Source organism: Diceros bicornis, unplaced genomic scaffold, assembly GCF_020826845.1.
Source record: "Diceros bicornis minor isolate mBicDic1 unplaced genomic scaffold, mDicBic1.mat.cur scaffold_194_ctg1, whole genome shotgun sequence".
Lineage (NCBI taxonomy): Eukaryota > Metazoa > Chordata > Mammalia > Perissodactyla > Rhinocerotidae > Diceros > Diceros bicornis.
In genome coordinates this window covers 206311-211125 of record NW_026691085.1, presented here as the reverse complement: position 1 = coordinate 211125, position 4815 = coordinate 206311, and positions in this window count along the sequence as shown.

Genomic DNA, 4815 nt, shown 5'->3' with positions numbered 1-4815 from the left:
ACCGCCATCTTGCATGACCTTTGCCCTCACTCCCTAGTGGAAGAGCCCATGGCCACGGTTCCTACTGTCTGAAGGCAAAGGCACTGAGGGCAGCCAATAGCTCAGGGAGGCCTGAGGAGTGAGTCCTGTTGGTGTTGAGCATCTCTGGGCCCAGGCTGGACAGACAGGTGCACGAGAGGGCAATGGTGTTCCTGGGCCAGGCTGCCGAGAGGCGGAGTGAGTCAGTGACTGGAGCCCCCACCTGGGCTCCCGGGTGTGTCTTTGCCTCTGTGCCTCTCCCTGGTGAGGAAAGCTCACACCCTCTGCACCACCCTCATACCTCACCCCTCCCTGCCACATCCCTGTACATTCCAGAGTGGTGAGAGCTCAAGGAGGGGAGAGTGAGGGATGGGGGAGCCTTGGGCACACCTTGTCCCTCACCCCCAATTAGAAACATGTGCTCTGGCTCAACCCTCAGCATGGCCTCCACTGGGTCCCAAGAAACCCCTTTCTCCCTCAGCCCCCAGCCCTAATCCATCAGAGAGATGTGCAGTGCCACCTGTGCACACCCTTCCTCCACAGGGGTCTGCAATGCCCCCCAGCAGGTGCTGCCTATGCCACTGCCCTCAGCCCAGGACACACATCTGAGCTGGAGAGGCATGCAGACCTCTCCTCTCCAAGATTCAGGGGGTCCAGAGCCCCCCAAGAATCAGCATTCTCCCCCTCCCACCATCTCCAGGCCACAAGCCCCTTGAGGGGAAGGAGGGAGCCAGGTGACCCAGAGCTGCCCACTCTGGCCTCTCCCACCAGGCAGCATGGCCTCGGGGACCAGTGTAGTGTCCAGAAGAAGATGAATGGTCTTGTGTTCCTTGTCCCCTCTGAGGGGACAGAGGAGGCCATGGAGGTCAGGAGAGAAGGCTCTTGGGAGATAGGAAGGGCCAGGCTCCCACCCCAAGCCAAGGCACCATTTGCCTGATAATCAAAGACGAACCGGCCCACCCACCTGGCAGCACTTCCCTGGAAGAACTTTAGGAGTCCCACGGCCACCCTGGGCCGCCTTTCTGAGCCTCTGGATCTGGATGTGGGGATAACTAGGGCTCTTGCCGGCCCCAGCTAAGAGAGGGGCCTTGGGGAGAACTCACATGAGAGCAGAGCACTCCAGCCCCGTGACTGAGGAATTTTTGATGCCAATCTCTGAGTGGACACTGGGCAGGGGTAGGAAGAAAATACCCCCAATATATCTGTGCCTACTGTATGCCAGGGCAGGGAGCAGACAGTCAATGCTGTCACATTCGTGGAGGAATGAAGTTGGTGTCGCTTCATGAGCGGAGCCTGCGGGAGGATGACGGAGTCTCCCAGCAGTGGAAAGAAATGAGCTTTGGCCTTTCAGGTTCCTGGATACTGTGCTGAGGGAGGGGCAGCAGCCCTCCATTCACAGAGGCCTCCTGGGAGGGGAGAAACCAGGGTGGTGGACGGTGGTCAGCCCAGCAGAGGGCAGGCTTGGGAAGATTGGCGGGGCTGTCCTGAGGGGAGTGGAGCCTTGCTAAAGGAGAGACCTTTTCCCACCTCTCAGACCTATCCAGCTCTTTTCTTTCTTTCATTTTCAAATTAGAGGCAGCAAAAGGACAAGCTTAACTGTCTCTCATCCCCTTTCCATACCTTCAGCTTTGATGTTCAGCCCTCCCATGATGCCTGCTCTCTCGGGAAGGTAAAGGCAGGAGCTGGTGGCTGAGGCAGCCTCTGTCCTTGAGTCTGGCGGCACCAGGAGCGACCGGAGTGGAGGTAGGAGCCTGCGGCCTGGCCCCTGGCATCTGTGGGCAGCCTGGTGGTGAGGGAGTTTGTGACTCTTGCTTCAAGGTGGTGGGAGGCTGTGAGAGTCAGGAGTGCATGGTGGTCCCTGCCCTGGGGGCAGGACAGTGTTCTGTGGACGGCCACACGTGTGTTCATATACACACATGTATGTGTGAGCATGTGCCATGTCATCCACATTAGTGTGTGTGCGAGCACACATATGTAGAGCCCAAATCCTAGCTGAGGGACTGACCTATCCAGTATTTTGAGGACTCGGTAGCATTCTTACCCGGAGGCCACATGTGGAGTTGATGGTGGTGTGGCAGGCCTTGCATGCAGGACTGCCCCAGCCCACTTGACTGTGTAATTCTGCTCTGTGGTGGGGGCAGAGGTGTCCCCAGTAGGGGCTCTGCTGTGCTCTGTGAGGCCTGGCAGTCCATGCAGCCCAAAGGGGCTAGGCCGACTGAGCCGGCTCTTCAGAAGCATGCAGTCCTCAGGATACTGTTCACAGGGAGAGGTTTTGGGTGCTGGTGCCCCCTCGCCTACTGGGGCTCGTCTCTGAAGAGGGTCCAGCAAAGTTGGAGAAGGGGTGGGAAGGGGGCTTGAAAAAGAGGCCAAGTCGATGTCCCAAGTCACAGGCCAAGCCCAGTGCGTCTCCCTGTCCCCTGCCTCAGTTTATCTTTTCAGGAAATGGTCCAGGGAAGAACTGAGCATAGTGGGCTCCGTGCTGGGGTCGGGGAGTAAGAAACAAAATCCCACGCCCCACTCTTGCTCTATGCCAAGATCATTTCCGTTACCCTGAGATGGGGTGAGGGGGTGTTGGGGGTACAGTGGGACTCTGGGGGGCCTTGCCCTGCCCAGGACCTCGTCTTCGGGGGTCTGGCCCTCACCTGGCCTGCCCCAGGTCACCAGCTGTAGCAGTGGCACTTACATCTGTCCCAAGGTCTGGAGAGGGGAGAACCGGGCAGCCTTACACCCTGGTGGGGACCCTCACGCTTTCTTTCTTTCTTGAAGAAACACGAAACCCTCAAGATTCATGTACTGTGTGATGGAGAGAAACAAATACCAAATGTTCCCCCAAAAAGACAATGTATTTTGTACTTTGTAAAGTGTTAATTAAAACGGAGAAAAATATCATGTTGGCTGAGGGCGTCTGATTTTGTGCTGCTCCAGGGCCACATCTCATCTCTTTCCTTCTCCATTCCATGGTCGAGGAACATGGCCAGGGGCTGGGAGGAAGGCAGAACAACCTTCCCGTCCACACCCAGCATCTGAGAGAGGGCACATCCCCAGAGCGAGAGGGGCTGTATTAGTTACCTGATGCAGGGTAACGAGTTGCCCCAAACACAATGGATTAAAATGATTGTTTACGTGTCACCGTTCCTGTAGGTTAGGAATTCGAGAGCAGTTTGAGCAGTTGGGTCAGGGTCCCTCAGGAGGCTGCGATCATCTCAAGTCCTGGCTGGGACTGCAGGATCTACTTCCCAGGTGGTTTATTCACAGGGCTGGCAAGTTGGGCTCAGCTGTTGGCAGGGAGCCTGTTCCTCTCCACATTGGTCTCCCCATGGGGCTGCTTGAGTGACCTCACAATACGGTGCCCGGCTTCCCCCAGAGCAAGGGATTCAAGGGCCAGTATAGGAGCCAAAATGGTTTTTCGGCCCCGAGCCTCAGAATTCACATGCCTCTGCCTCCACCGTACTCTGTGAGGATACAGCCCCGCTCTGATTTGACACAGGAGGAGAACACAAAAGGGTGTGAAACCAAGAAGGAAAGATCACTGGGGCCATTTTGGAGACCGACTGCTATGCCCATCCATCCTCCCAAACATCTGGCTTAGGTGGGCCTGGGTGTCAGGGGGCCTGTGGGCAGGACAGGGCCTTGCTGGTGGCAGGCAGAGGATCAGGGGCTGGATTCCGGGCCACAGGGCCTCTGGCCCAAGCCTGGAGCCCTACTGTGGATGTCACACCCCCAGGGAGGTCCCTGGTGCTAGAAGCCCAGGAGGTGATGCCTCCCGACAAGATACCCTGGGGGCACGAGGGAGGGCTCCGTGCCCAGCGTCCCTCCTACAAGGGCTCTGGCATTTGGTTCCTGCCCTTTTGGCAAGTAGGCACTGGGGATGCCCAGGCAGGACAGAGGTCTTGGACCTTGGACACCCTTCACTGCCCCTCTCTGACATTTTCCACGGATGGCCGGTGTGACCAGGGCAGGGCTGAAGACCTGAGCCTGCACTGAACCCCACCAACCTCCATCCCCACCCGCCTCACTCCCGCCCGCAGGACAAGCAGACCTGGTGTCTGAAGGGAGTGACAATGGGGCTGAAGCTCTCTCACCACCCTGAGCCCAAGAAAGTTCTGGATGCTGTGAATGCTTTCCCTTCTGGGTTACTCAGACTACTCCCCCCTCCTTCATTCAGAGACCCCATTGGAGCTAGGACATCCACGGGGACTCTTGATGTCCCCCAAACTCTCAAAAGTTACAAAGGCCTCCAGAGCCCGACCTCCCTTTCCCACCACTCACTCACAGTCGCTGTCACTCGGGCAGTGCTGGACCTTGTGCCAGGTGCTGGGGACCCCGAGGAACCTGCTGTGGCCCCTGCACCTGAGTCTCTCTAGGAAGTGAGAAGACAGGGAAAGGAGCTATTCCAGGGAGTGCAGGGCCAGGCTAGACCACAAGGGTGTGCTGTGCCCAGGGGTAGGGAATGACCACTGTCCAGCAGTAGGGGGCAGACCAAAAAGCCAGGACATTAGGGTTGAGCTTGGTAAGATGGGGACCCAGCAGAGGGAGGAGCAAAGGCGCAGAGGGTGAGAGGGAACCTTGGCTGGAATGGAGGAGTGTGGCGGGGGAGGGAGGAGTGGATGGGGCAGGTAGGGGTTGAGGCTGAAATGCAAGGTGGGTGCTCAGGTCCGCCAGGGGCCTCACCCTCCTACAGGCCATGGGGAGCCACTGAAGACTTCCACACAGGGGACAAAACTTATCATCTGAGTGGGGGTCTGCGTTATGAAGAGGGCTGATAGGAGGAGGGAAAGGGTACTGCCAGGGTCCTGG